The following is a 15,126-nucleotide window of genomic DNA, read 5'->3' as shown; positions in this document are numbered from 1 at the left end:
ATGCTTTTCCATCTCTCCCCTCGTAGGCAGTGGTGTTTGGGTATGGCTCACCGGAATGGCAAGGGACCAGAGGAGGACTAGTGGCTTCTCATCCCGGCTCTGCCACTTATCTGCCGTGTGATCTTGGGTAAGTCACTTCGCTTCTCCGTGCCTCAGTTCCCTCATCTGCAAAATGGGGATTCAATACCTGTGTTCCCTCCTACTTCAATTGTGAGGCCTCTGAGGGACCCGATTATCCCGTATCAATAGCAGCACTTGGCTCAGGGCTTGCCACAAAACACTTTAATACCACACATTACTATTCTTCTTCCTTTTATTATTAATACTTATTATTATTACTGTAGGTTCATGAACCGAGCGGGCTGGTAACACTGAGTGCTGAAACCAGGGCATGGTTTGAAGATGGTGGAGATGACTGGAGTTCACATGCAGAGGAATTTCACAATTCCTTTTGACATAATTGGAAACTACTTGAAAAATATGAGTATTTCACGAGGCAGTTCAAACTCGGTATCCCGGTTCTCCGTTTGGAAGTCTTCGGTGCAAATGCCGAGTAGTTTGGATTTCTTGAAATGGGTGGTTTGAAGGTAGAGAGAATGCCGGATTCAACTATTTACTCCCATCGCGGCAGTTGAATCCACTTCTGTTAGATCCACAGAACACTTCTCCCGTCTGATTGCGTGCGACGATCAAAACCGGCAGAGAGCAGGGTAACCAGCTCTAATCCGAACTGATTAAAAAAGGAAAGAGGGGGACCTCTTCACATCTTTCAGCTGAGAGGCAAATCTTGATCTCGAAATCTGTCGAGTGCAGAGAGCAGTCTCTAATGCCGGCATCAAGATCTCTCTCTTCCGAGTCCAATTTTATTTATACGGCATCTTTCATCAAAAGATCACAAAGTGCTGTCTAACCGGCTATAAAAAAACATAAATCAAAAAGAAAATGAAATGCTCCAACAATAAAATTATACATTAGAGACCCATTTACAGAAGAGCATTTTAAGATGAGAGGGAAGTCTTGGCTGTAGTATACAGAACACAAGATCTAATGGGAAGCTATTTCATAATTTGGGGAAAAATGAGGAGGCCCTCCCTCTAATAGGAGAGAGCCTATTATTAGTCAGGATCTCTTGCATGCCAGTGCTTTAATGAAGGGGGTGAAGAGTATAATAACGTGAAGCAGAATTGACAGAGAATGGAGGCCACAGGGAAAGAAGTAGAATCCCATTCCAGAATGGGAATGGTGCCCAGATGACCAAGTCCTACCTTGCCCTTCTAAATCTGCTGTTTTAGGGATTTGTCATATTGCTCAGAGCACTCTATGACCAACCTCGAAGTCTGGAAGCCTACCCGGTGTCACGGTCTCCTGGGACCGACTGTGGAGATTAAATCTCTGATGCTTCTATGGAAGCACTTTCCGGACCCAGATTAATTCACTCGTTATTGAGCCTCAAGATTTCCTAACCGCAATAGAAAATGTCACTTTAATTGAAAGAAAACATCAGAATGAATTAAGAATCTCCTCATATGACTGCTAAAAATTACCAAAGCTTTATTCTCCACAAAGCGGGGGCGGTGGGTTTGGATCTTGGGATTCCTTTTCGTGGTTTCTTTGAGCGAGAACAAAAAGACTTTAGCAAGAGGGTGGTGGCATTCAGACCTGGACTTGTGTCGGGAACTCCAGACGCCTCTGGAGAATGAGGTTGAAATTTCATTCTACTGGGTGATTCGGTTGAATTAAAGCTTGACTTATGCCTACCTCCGTTATGTTTTCCCGGTGCTAAGTACAATGCTCTCCACAAAGTAACTACTTAATAAATACTATCACTACAATTTATTCTCGGATGACCAATCTTATTACTGGAAGAAAGCTTTTTGGGGGTCTATATGGGTTAATTGTGGCAGGAATTGTCTGGGTTCTAGCTCACTGGGGGCAGGAAATGTGTCTGTTTATTGTTATATCGTATTCCCCCAAGTGCTTAGTACTGGTTTCTGCACACAATAAGTGCTCAATAAATATGATTGAAGGAATTTATATTCTCAGGATCTGTGTTAGAATCCTGAGGCCTTTCAGAAGCACAGCTGACCAGCTCAGAGCTAGAAGGGAACACTGCCTTTAAGGATTGAGTTTTGCGATAAATCAATCTTTTTAGTGTTTTTTTTTTTTAAATGGTATTTTTTAAGCACTTGCTCCGGGCCAGGCACTGTACTGAACGCTGGGGTAGATACCAGCTAATCAGGTTGGACACAGTGTCTGTCCCATGCGGGGCTCACAGTCTTCATCTCCATTTTACAGATGAGGAAACTGAGGCACAGAGCAGTTAGGTGACTTGTCCAAAGTCACACAGCTGACAAGTGGAGCCGGGATTAGAACCCACGACCTCTGACTCCCAAATCCGTGCTCCTTCCGCTAAGCAACGCTGTCTCTACTGGACTGATCCACCAAGGAAATAGCGGAATATCCTCCACCATGTGCTATGGAGAGGGTGCATTTTTATTTTTTTATTTTTTGGAAGTCTTAACTCATTTGAATTAAGAATTAGGTCATCCATGCTTCAAGAGTAACAGATAAAGAAAGAGTGACAGAAAAATGATTTTACACTCTGCCCGATGGAAGAAATATGTTGTATTCATTAACTATATAATACCGTTTTCTTTGGGACTCTCCGTAGTGATTAGGAATTGTAAAATAATGAACTAATTACCAGAGTTATTAGAGGGATGCAGCCTGCTTTATCAGCACTCCTTCAGATCATTTCTTCCATCGAGATGGCCAGAGAAACCAGAACGAGATGAAAGAATGAATTGAAAAGACCCACTCTTACCTCCGGGATTCAAACGCTGGAGACAAACTGAACCTGATGATGGCTTATGATGAAGTCTCATATCTTGATGGTAATGAGCGATCTCGCTTTGACTGTTTTGTCCATTTTGGATTCATTTGGAGTGGAACTGGTCCTGTGAAGAACATTTCAAATTGAGCTGCAATCTGGGAAGATCACACAGGATATTTCCCTGTTCAAATTTCAGGGATTTTCCTGGGGAAAATCTGCCAAAAGAGAAGCTAAAAGCTTCTTGGATGATGCCCTGACTGGAAACAATTCAAACAACAGAGTATTTATTGAGTTCTTAAGTACAATACAACAATAAACAGTGACATTACCTGCCCACAATGAGTTTATAGTCTGGGGGTGGAGGGCAGGTGGGAAACAGACATCAATACAAATAAATTATATTGGTATTTGTTAAGCGCTTACTATGTGCAGAGCACTGTTCTAAGCGCTGGGGTAGACACAAGGGAATCAGGTTGTCCCACGTGGGGCTCACAGTCTTAATCCCCATTTTACAGATGAGGCAACTGAGGCAGAGAAAAGTGAAGCGACTTGCCCAAAGTCACACGGCTGACAGGCGGCAGAGCCGGGATTCGAACCCATGCTCTCTGACTCCAAAGCCCGGGCTCTTTCCACTGAGCCACGCCGCTTTTCAGAAATGTACACAAGTGCTGTGGGGCTGGGAGGGGGGAAGAGCAAAGGGAGCAAGTCAGGGTGATGTAGAAGGGAGTGGGAGATGAGGAAAAGTGGGAAAAAGTGGAGTACAACAGGTTAGAAAGATGTAACTCAATGTCTCAGAGACACTGAAGAATTGAACCATCTCTAGGCACAATAAGCTCTCTATAAATACTGTTGAATAATTACTTGAGAATCCACTAGATTGTACATTCCTTGAGGGCAGAAATCATGGCTGGTTATCTACTGTACGGTAGTCTCCCAAGCACTTAGTACAGCGCTCTGCACACAGTAAGCGCTCAATAAATCCCACTGATTTGATTGACCGTCCAGCAATGAAGCAGATATTCCAACCAAATGAAGCTGATTTCTAAGGCAGATGATTGGAGATAACCTAATTAATGCTCTTAATTGTCCTCAAGACTACTACAGCTTTCAGGAAAAGGCAACTATCCATTTAGGAATAGAAAACCGGGTAACGCACATTTGAAATTCTGACGGACCGAATATCTGCGGCTTGTATAAGAAGGCTGGACAGGATTGGGTTTCCTCTTCTAAACAGGGTCTGAGTTTAAATTGAGAAAAGTATTAAACACTTGCGGAAATAATTATGGACCCCCGAATATAAATATCTGAGTTTGAATTTTCCCTTAGAATTAACAGTAAGTTCCCATTAGAATTATAATAATAATTATGGCATTTGTTAAGCACTACGTACCAACCACTGTGGTGAATGCAAACGTATCGGGTTGGACACAGTCCCTGTCCCATGTGGGGCTCACAGACTCAGTCCTGGGCTTGGGAGTCAGAGGTCATGGATTCTAATCCCAGCTCTGCCACTTGTCAGCTGTGTGACTCTGGGCAAGTCACCAACTTCTCTGTGCTTCAGGGACCTCATCTGTAAAATGGGGATGAAGACTGTGAGCCCCACGTGGGACAACCTGATTACCTTGCATCTGCCCTAGCGCTTAGAACCGTGCTTGGCACATGGTAAGTGCTTAACAAACACCATCATCATCATCATCATCCCCATTTTACAGATGAGGTATCTGAGGCACAGTGAAGTGACTTGTCGAAGGCCATACAACAGACACGGGGCAAGAACTGGGAGTAGAACCCGGGTCCTCTGACTCCCGGGCTCATTCTCTTTCCATTCTAGGGGAAGAGGTGGGTCAGTCCTTGAAGTGACCTCCGCAGACCCTGCTAATGCCCAGGGCCAATGGGAGATTAAAAAGAAACGCTCGTTCAAAGAAATCAAGGGGATTTTTGTCTCCCTGAAGGTTTGTGAGAAATGAAGTCACAGATAGCCTCTTCTCTGGGTCCCATGGACTAATCACGGCAGCGTGGCTTAGTGGAGAAAGCACGGGCCTGGGAGTCAGAAGGACCTGGGTTCTAATCCCCACTCTGCCACATGCTTGCTGTGTGATCTTGGGCAAGTTACTTCACTTCTCTGGACCTCGGTTCCCTCCTCTGTAAAATGGGGATTAAAAGTGTGAGCCCCGTGTGGGACAGGGACTGTGGCCGACCTGATTAACTTGTATCTACACCAGCGCTTAGAACACTGTTTGGCACATAGTAAGCACTTAACAAGTACCAAATTTTTTATTATTATTATTACAGGCTCAGAACAGGCTGCTCACCTCCCACGGTTCATCGTCTTGAACGGTCTCACGGTCACCAAAGACGGAGAAGGTCCCCGCTGGCCAAGTCCCCTGATTCTCCCCGAGGTGGGAGAGTCTGGAAATTAGACCCTAACAGAAGCTTCTTTGGTGTCTGGTAGTTTTACAATTTGCCAATTTTGTCTAGTGCTTTCCATTGCTTCGAGCCCATGATTCTCAGCACAGCTCATCATTACCGTTCTGTCTGGGTAGATCATTTGCAGCTTGGCAGAAAACCTCCCTCTGCTTTTAATCTCACACTGAAGGAAGGCTTCACGTTTTGCTTTTCAAATGCCCTCGTGAAGCAGAGAAATAAACAGGCAACCTGGTCCTCCCTGAATCAGAATAATAGCTTCCACTTTTTCCTCTTGCTTCTCAATATTCAAGCCGGCTGGAGAGCGCTCCTTTTTCTCCCGGGATGGACGGGGAACATTTGGATAGGGGTTAGATGGGTCGCGAGCGGAGGATGGGATTGAGATGGAAGAACGGTACTGAACCGCTCTCTGCTACCATATTTATTCTAAATTTCCTACGGCTGTTTTGGAAATCTGTCAGATTGGAAAAGTCGCTTATTTTTCAAACAGATATCCACTGAGCAGGATCAGAAGTGGGAGCCCGTTGTTGGGCAGGGATTGTCTCTACTTGTTGCTGAATTGTAATTTCCAAGCTCTTAGTACAGTGCTCTGCACACAGTAAGCGCTCAATAATTACGATTGAAAGAATGAATGAAATGAGGTTTAGGGAGTCAGATTCCTCAAGAACCCCTCGTGGGCAGGGAAGTCGTCTGTTTATTCTTATACTGTACTCTTCCAAGTGCTTAGTACAGTGCTCTGCACAGTGTAAGTGCTCAATAAATACAAGTGAATGTATGAATGGACCTTTAGGAAAGAAGAACTTTACACAGTGTGATTTTCCACAATGTACTCAAGGCTTGCAACTTTTAAAACACTGTGCTACTGATTGCTTTTGAAATATATGCACTTAAATCAGGTAGATCAATATCTCAGCGTATTGTTTGGAATTGTTTGGAAATGAATGCCCCCACCCCCATCCCTATCTTCCCGTGTGTTTTTTCAAATATTGCCACTTTACTGTATCCCTCTCTAAAAGAGGATTTTATAGTCTCCTCCACCTCACGATCTGAACTGAAAATTCTCACAAATAAGTCGGCTGAGGGAGTCACCCTTCCCTTCTCTTTTCTCCGGCAGTATTCATTTCTCCTTCTGGATCACCTGAGAAATGTAATCTAAGATCTTCCCGAAGCAGAAACAAATGAGGCCTTAATTACATTCGGATGATTTTTGACCGCCAGCCATCATACTGATTTCTTTGTTGCATTTTTCTCCCATGTCCGGTGCTGTTTTGGTTTCTTCCTCTTGGTGTCATGATCTTCCCAAAGCCTCTGCTCTAGGACAGTCATCCCATTTCTGATCTGTGCACCTGGTCTTCCGCTTTCTCTTTCCCCAACTCGCCATAACAGTTGCCACATCATGTGAGGTTTAGCTCCATTGCATCTTTATAATAATATCAATATTTATATATAATAATAATTATGGTACTTGTTAAGCACTTACTATGTGCCATGCACTGCTCTAAGCGCTGGGGAAGATACAAGTTAGTCAGGTTGAACACGGTCTCTCTCCCATCGGGGACTCACGTTCTTAATCCCCATTTTACAGATAAGGGAACTGAGGCCCAGAGAAACAGAAAAGACTGGCCCAAGGTCACACAGCAGACATGTGGTGGAGCTGGGATTAGAATTCAGGTCTTTCTGACTCCCAGGCCCGTGCTCTATCCACTAGGCCACGCTGCTATTTTTGGGAACACTTGGTCTGTTCACTGGTGAAAATGTAGTGACTCCCCACATTCAGGCAATTAGGAGCAAATTAGTGAAGGAGGAGGTGTCCCGTAAATTCATGAGAAGGCGTCTATTAAAACTGTTGCAAGGTAAAGTAGGAGGAGGGGAAGGAGCTGGAACTCAGTTCCAGAAAAACTGCTTCTTTATCAGCTCTGATTGTTTTTGTTATTGTTCTTCCTTTATTCATTGATTGACTTTGCTTTCTCATGTTCCTTATCCCTTGTCTGCTGCCCGTTTCCCCAACTCTAGATGATATAACCATAATGGTATATGTTAAGTGTTTACTGTGTGCCAGGCACGGTACTACGCACTGGGGTGGATACAAGCAAATTGGGTTGGGCAATTCCTGTTCCAAGGTGGGGCTCACGTTCTTAATCCCCATTTTACAGATGAGGCTCAGAGAACTGAAGTGATTTGCTTAAGATCACACAGCAGAAAAGTGGCAGAGCTGGGATTAGAACCCAGGGCCTTCGGACTCCCCGGCCCATGCTCTATCCGAGCCCTCTGTGGAATGGGATCACCTCTGAATTATTATCTCAGTGCCTTGCACCAAGTGATTAAAAAATGCAATAAATAAAAAATAAAAATGGATGAAGTGGGTTTTTCATTACTATGCAATTTGAAAGTTTTCCTACTGGATCCAAAAATTAGTGAGAAAGAAAAGAGTTTGAGAAGAGGGGAGTTGTCGGGAGGGAGGAGGGGTGTTAAGAAGGAGATGAGAGGAGAAGCACCATATCCTAGTGGACACAGCACAACCCTGGGAGTCAGACGGACTTGGGTGCTAATCCTAGCTCCAAACACACAAAAAATACAAGTTCATAGTCTAGGCAGGGAGTTTACAACCCAGAGGGGCGCTTAGAATCTAGAGGGGAAAATGTTTCAAGATATAAAGCCTTTCTGCAATCCCATCCTAGAAATCAGAAATGTCTGACTCCTCTGCTAGACTGTAAGCTCCTTGAGGGTAGGGATCATTTCTACTAGCTCTATCGTATTCTCCCAGTCACTTGGTACAGGGCTCTGTTCAGAAAAAGTGCTCGATAGGTTCTAGGGATTAAGTGATTGGTGAAGATAAAATGTGAACAGTCGTATGTTTTCTTATAGAACGAGAGATCTTCCAATCCATACCGAATATTTAATGAATTTGACGCGAGCATTTGAAAAGTATCATTTTTCTTTTTCTTGCTTAAAAACAATTCTGACTTGAATCGAGACTCTGAGCCGATTAAAGTTAGTTCCCGTGCTTGGTGGGTAGAGCTTAACTTTCAGAATTAGCCTGTTTTCCATGGAAGTAGTTCCAAAATGTTCAAACCAAAGCTGCAGGGTTTGTAGATCGGTTTTCGGTGGGATCAAGGGGTAAAATAAATGTCTTTATTTTTACTAGAAGTGATTTTCTCTCCTTGCATAGATCATTTAATCTTTCAAAACGCAGAATGTTAATGAATTACATGTAGAACTAGGCCAGAATCATGTCTATAACAAACAGATCAAGGGAAATTTAGAAAAAGAAGTTAATGAGTACCAATTGGGAGTTTGGTATGGGAGTGGAATCAGACAAGGGAAAGTAATTATTCTGAATTTTAAAATATTTACTAAATATAATCACAAAGGGATATCCTTCCCAATCAAAGCTTGATTATGGTTTTAAAGCAAACCTCAAAAGAAAAATAACTCAAGCATGGAAAGAGCCCAGATCTGGGAGTCAGGGACCCGGGTTCTAATTCTGGCTCTGCCACTTCTCTGCTGCGTGACCGCGGGCGAGTCACTTCTCCTTGCCTCATTTACCTCATCTGTAAAATGGGGATTAAGACTGTGAGTTCTATGTGGGACGGGGTCTGTGTCCAACCCAATTATCTTGCTCCTACCCCAGAGCTTAGTTCAGTGCCTGGCACATATAAAGTGGTTCTTAAATACCATAAAAAATACCCGTTCTCCCTCCTACTTTGACCGTGAGTCTCATGTAGGAAAATGACGTTGACCAAGCTGAATAGCTTGTTAGATTCAGGTGAAACTCCTGTCTTGATGCTGGGCTGCTTCCCTTCCATATGTGTTGTCTTTAGCCGATACAGATCAGCCTTCTGGGATAACCTGAAAATAATTCCCATGGATCATAGTAGGATGCCACAGGGGTTTGCGTTAAATGATTCTTCATCCAACCTCTTCATCCTTTGGTTCTAAAGGAAACCCTGAGTTGCTTACGAACGGAATCTTCTTCGTGCTATCACAAATAGCCTGGACAATCACAGTCTGAAATATTTCTTCCCTTTTCATCCAAACAAACGAGGCGTCACCAATTACAACCCCTCCCATGAAAATCAAAATGAAAGCTTTTTGTGTCTGTACTATTACAAATCAATCAATCATATTTATTGAGAACTTACTGTGTGCAGAGCACTGTACTAAGCTCTTGGGAGAGTACAATATAAAGCAGTTCGTAGACACATTTCCCGTCCACAACTAGCTCACAGGCTAGAGGGGGAGACAGACATTAATACAAATAAATAAATTAGTGTGTGCTCTGCACGTGATAAGCGTTCAATAAATATCACTGATGATGATGATGTCTTTCCATGGTGGACCTCGGGACACAGAGCTGGAGGAAACCAAGTCCAACTGGAAAGGGGAGTCTGTGTGTAAAACTGGATTGGAGTTGGATGGCATCTTCCTGAGTTTATGGCCTCTCGAGTTGGAAATGTGCCCAAGCAAATTCCGACATCCCCGCTCAGGAAAATTTGTATTCTCGAGTAGAACATGAACAGAAATAAAGATTTTGATTGCAGCTTTAATATCAAAGTAATATGTTTCGATTGACTAAGCAGGCCACTAACAATTTAGATAAAAGGATGCGATATAACAATTAATGAGCTATACAAATTCCTGATTCTTCATTAACCCTTTGGAGATGGCAGAAGGGTATTTGCATCTTATGAATACAGTTAGCTGGGAAATCTGAAAAGTGCCAGGTCTGGTATTTGTTTATACATGAGGTGTTTTCATTTATGATGAGCTGCCCGGGTTCTGACCTGAAAATACTGAGCTTAGTTCTAAGTCCTTTCTAAAGCCTTACGTATCTCTCCTGTTCATGAGCCTAATCTCCTAGTCTCCTCTTCTAGACTGTGAGGTCGCTGAGGGCAGGGAATGTGTCTATCAACTCTCTCCAATTGTCCTCTCCCAAGCGTTTAGTACAGTGCCCTGCACAGAGTAGGCACTCGATAAATACCACTGATGATGATGGCGATGAATCTGCCCTTGAAACCAGGGAAGGGTTCGGAGTGGGAAGAGAAATGTGGGATCAGTTGGGCTGCAGTCTCTCTAGACATGTGGTATTTATGAATTGTTCACTGTGTGTTATGTACCGTGTGAAGCACTGAGGAAGATAAAGAGAGAATCACCATCTAATGGATGGGGAGAGAAGGTATTCCATTCCCATTTTACGGATGAGGAACTGACGCACTGAAAGGTGAAGTGATTTGCTCCATAGTGGGCTAGTGACAGAGTCAGCATTTGAACCCAATTCTCCTGACTTCCATGCTCTTTCCACTAGACCGCACTGCCTCTAGGCTGAAGGTGAGCCTACTGAAGGTGACAGATGAATGAGAAAGGATGGGAAGAGGGATGGGAAAGGAGGAGAGGGAAAGAAAAGGGAAGCAGAGTAGCGAGTCACTTTGCCTGTGCCTCAGTTACCCCATCTGTAAAATGGGGGATTAAGACTGTGAGCCCCCTGAAGGACAGCGACTGTGTCCAACCTGATTCTCTTGTATCTGGCATATAGTAATTGAAAAAAGAGGGAACACTCTATAGCGACGTCCTGTTGGTCTTCCTAAACAGTTGATTCCCAAACATTTCTCTTTAGCCCAACTTTTCACTTCCTTTCTAATCTAACATTTCCTCTTACCTCCAGGACATCTCCAAATGGAGAAGCAGCGTGGCCTAGTGGAAAGTTCTAATCCCAGTTCTGCCATATACAGCTGTGTGACCTTGGCCAAGTGGCTTAACTTCTCTGTACCTTAGATTCCTCAACTGCAAGATGGGATTTAATACCTGTTGTTCTGCCTACTTAGATTTTGGGGACAGCAATTGTGTTGAAGTGGTTATCTTGTATCTTCCCCACCACTTAGTACAGTGCTTAACACATAGTGCTTAATTAATATGAAAATATGAAATCATTAATATGAAAATCATTAATAATAATAACAATGTTGGTATTTGTTAAATGCTTACTATGTGCTGAGCACTTTTCTAAGCACTGGGGTAGATACAGGGTAATCAGGTTGTCCCACGTGAGACTCACAGTCTTAATCTCCATTTTACAGATGAGGTAACTGAGGCACATAGAAGTGACTTGCCCAAGGTCACACAGCTGACAAGTGGCAGAGCTGGGATTCGAACCCGTGACCTCTGACTCCCAAGCCCGGGCTCTCTCCACTAAGTCACACCGCTTCCCTATTATTATCACTATCATTATTATCATCTCATGGACAGAACCCACATCTGGGAATCAGAGGACCCGAGTTTTAATTTTGGCTCCGCTACTTACCTGTTGTGTGAACTTGGGGAAGCCACTTAACTTTTTTTGCCTCAGTTTCCACAGATGTAAAATGGGGATTAAATAGTTGTTCTTCCCACCTAGACTGTGAGTCTCATAGGTTGGACAGTGTCTGGTTCCAACCTGATTTTATTACATCAACCGAAATGCTTAATACAGTGCCTGGCATATGAAAAGTGCTTAACAAAGACAAGTAATATTATTACGATCACTCAGTAGTATTGATTGAGTCTTCTACGTGCAGAGCACTGTATTAAGCACTTAGGAGACTGCAATACAAGAGAGTTATTATTATCATTATCATTATTAATATCCTTCCAGCATCTTAAGCTCAATATGTTTAAATCTCAATATGTTTAAAATCTGTTTAAAACGTACTGTCCCTTTCAAATCCACTCCTCCACCAATCATTTCCCAACCCACTATCCTCCTTGTGACGGAGCCTGAAGCCTTGGTGCTTGACGCATAGTGCTTAACGAATACTATCATTATTATTCATTCATTCAATCATATTTATTCAACGCTTCCTGTGCACTGTACTAAGTGCTCGGGAGAATACGATATAACAATAAACAGAAACATTCCCTGCCCGCAACGAGCTTACAGTCCAGAGGGCTGATCCTCGGCTTTTCGCCTTCCTTAAGATCGTTCAGTCGCTAAAAGGCGTTTTTTCGCCCTCCCTACCATTTCCCGGCTCCGCCGCCTCTCCCCGTCCATCCAAGTGAGCACGACCGGATCGTCATCCCATTGCCCAGTGAAACTGGCGGGACTAAAGCTTCCAATCTCTCTCCGCTACAGTCCATATTTCACCCCGCTGCCCGGATCACGTTTCTAAACCACCGTCATTCTGCATGTCTCTCCACTCCTAACCTTCAGCGGGGCAACCACTGGCTGCCCATTCAACTCCAAGAGGAGACTCCTGGCCATTGGCTAGATCACTCGATCAGCTCCTGCCCTCTTAGTTCTTCAGTCTTTTCCCTGATAACCCCTCGGCTCTTACTCGATGCTCCTCTCTCTATTCTTTTATTGAGAGCTTACTGTGTACAAAGCACTGTACTAAGCGCTTGGGAGAGTACAATATAACAATGAACAGACACATTCCCTGCCCACAGTAAGCTTACAGTCTAGAGGACGAGCTTGCAGTCTAGAGGAATAATCATGGCATTTAAGCGTGGCTCAGTGGAAAGAGCACGGGCTTTGGAGTCAGGGCTCATGAGTTTGAATCCCAGCTCTGCCACTTGTCGGCTGTGTGACTGTGGGCAAGTCACTTCACTTCTCTGTGCCTCAGTTCCCTCATCTGTAAAATGGGGATTAAGACTGTGAGCCCCACGTGGGACAACCTGATCCCTCTATGTCTACCCCAGCGCTTAGAACAGTGCTCGGCACGTAGTAAGCGCTTAACAAATACCAACATTATTATTATTATTATTATTATTTAAGTGCTTACTATGTGCAGAGCACTGTACTAAGCACTGGGGACCATGGAAGCAAATCGGGTTGGACAGAGTCCCTGTAACTCGTGGGGCTCACGGTCTCAATCCCCATTTTCCAGATGAGGGAAATGAGGCCCAGAGAAGTGAAGCGACTTGCCCAAAGGCCCACAGAAGACGAGTGGCAGAGGCAGGATTAGAACCCATGACCTTTTGACTCCTAGGCCCGTGCTCTAGCCACTAGGCCATGCTGTTCCTTGCCTATCCCAGTGCTAGGCACACAGTAAGTGCTTAACAAATACCACGATTCTTCTTCTTCGCCTGCTGCGAAACAGCATGTAGAGAAGCAGCGTGTTTCGGTGGAAAGAGCCCGGGCTTGGGAGTTAGAGGTCATGGGTCCGAATCCCGGCTCTGCCACTTGTCAGCTGTGTGACTGTGGACAAGTCACTTCACTTCTCTGGGCCTCAGTTACCTCATCTGTAAAATGGGGATTAAGAGTGTGAGCCTCACGTGGGACAACCTGATTATCCTGTAAATCTTCCCCAGCGCTTAGAACAGTGCTCTGCACATAGTAAGCGCTTAACAAATACCAACATTATTATTATTATTATTGTTATTGAAAGACATCCAGCTTTGCACCCTTTTCTCAATGTGAAATGCTGTACAGGATTTTTTTTCCCCTTGCTGCTCACTGAACTTCACCATAAAAACGAGCTGTATTTCTTAAAACAGAAAAAAAAAAATCTACCTGACATAAACATTACCTACACTTTTCAAGGAAATTCAGAGACCTACTAAATTAGTTGACCGAAAAAGGGTATTATGTTTTATGCACGATAGCTACCTTTAATAACTTTAAAAATTGCATATTACATAGTGGAAGCCACTTAACCTGGACGCCTCACTGAATTCTCTTTCGTCTCAATTAATTGACCATTTCGTCTAAACGAAGTTTAACCCCATTGTTCTATGTTCCCTCCACACATCTCTTCAGCGACATTCACTCAAATGAAGCATGGCTTCTTTTTATGTTTCTTTTATTATCACATAAAATTGATTAGCTTCGACCTCTAAATATAACCACGAACAACACATTTTAAGACGTTTTCTACTTGTCAGAATGGGAGATAAGCACAAAAGTGGTAACTGATTTCTAATACTTATCTGCTTTTGTGAATACTGAAAATTGGGATCAATGAGGCAGTTAGCTCTAAACACTCCGTCTAAAGCCGTGGGAGCAGTCGTGGGAGTCAACGCGGTACAATGGCACAGAAATAAGATTTCTCCCGACCCAGAACTCTCCTGCCCCTCTGGCTTTGCCTGCACAATGGAGCAGGGTTTTATAGGGTTGACTTTCATGCTCAATGAAATCAAAATCTCCTCTTAAAGTAGCAGCCCCAAGGCTGATGCGGGAACTATTTCCCTGTCTTCAGTCTAGACTCTACGATGATTTTGGAAATCATATTCCTGAGAAGAAATGAGAGGCAAAAACCAAGTGTTCAAACCAATCTGAGCACTATTCTTTCCAAGTGTCCCGAACACGTTTCCTCCATCTAGACCGTAAGCTCATTGTGGGCAGGGGATGTGTCTACCAACTCTCTTGGATTGTACTCTCTCAAGCGCTTAGTACAGTGCTCTGCACAGAGTAAGTGCTCAGTAGAAATGGTTGATTAACCGACGGGCCTGGGAATCAGAGGACCTGGGATCTAGTCCTGAATCTACCACTTAACCTGCTGTGTGACCTTGGGCAAGTCATTTTACTTCCTCTGTGCCCCAGTTTCCTCATATGCAAAATGGGGATCCAATACCTGTTTTCCCTCCGACTTAGACTGTGAGCCCCATGTGGGACCCGATTATCTCGTATCCACCCCAGCACAGAATACAGTTCTTGGCACATAGAGAGTGCTTAACAATACCATTATTATCAGTAATAGTAGTGTTACAAGACAATGTGATCGGACACAGTCCCTGTCCAACATGGTACTCACAGTCTAAGTAGGAGAGAGAACAGGCATCGAATCCCCATTTTATAGACAAGGAAACTGGGGCCCAGAGGTAGAGAAGTGACTTACCCAAGGTCACACAGCACCTGGCTTACTCCTACAGCTCTGGAGATTCCCATCCTATCTCCC

General features: G+C 43.8%; 1 long non-coding RNA gene across 1 annotated transcript in view; it reads right to left on the bottom strand.

The window, feature by feature from the left end:
* Positions 1-312: 312 nt before the first annotated feature.
* The window catches only part of LOC114805752, a 39,914-nt gene continuing 25,100 nt past the window's right edge, over positions 313-15,126 (bottom strand). Inside the window, exons 2-3 of the long non-coding RNA XR_003753772.1 lie at positions 2,825-2,957; positions 313-914 (exon numbers count right to left, since the gene is read on the bottom strand). This is a non-coding gene — a long non-coding RNA (uncharacterized LOC114805752). The remainder of the gene's footprint in view (positions 915-2,824; positions 2,958-15,126) is intronic.

Source organism: Ornithorhynchus anatinus, chromosome 19 (assembly GCF_004115215.2).
Source record: "Ornithorhynchus anatinus isolate Pmale09 chromosome 19, mOrnAna1.pri.v4, whole genome shotgun sequence".
Classification (NCBI taxonomy): Eukaryota; Metazoa; Chordata; class Mammalia; order Monotremata; family Ornithorhynchidae; genus Ornithorhynchus; species Ornithorhynchus anatinus.
This window is presented reverse-complemented; position numbering and strand designations above follow the sequence as displayed.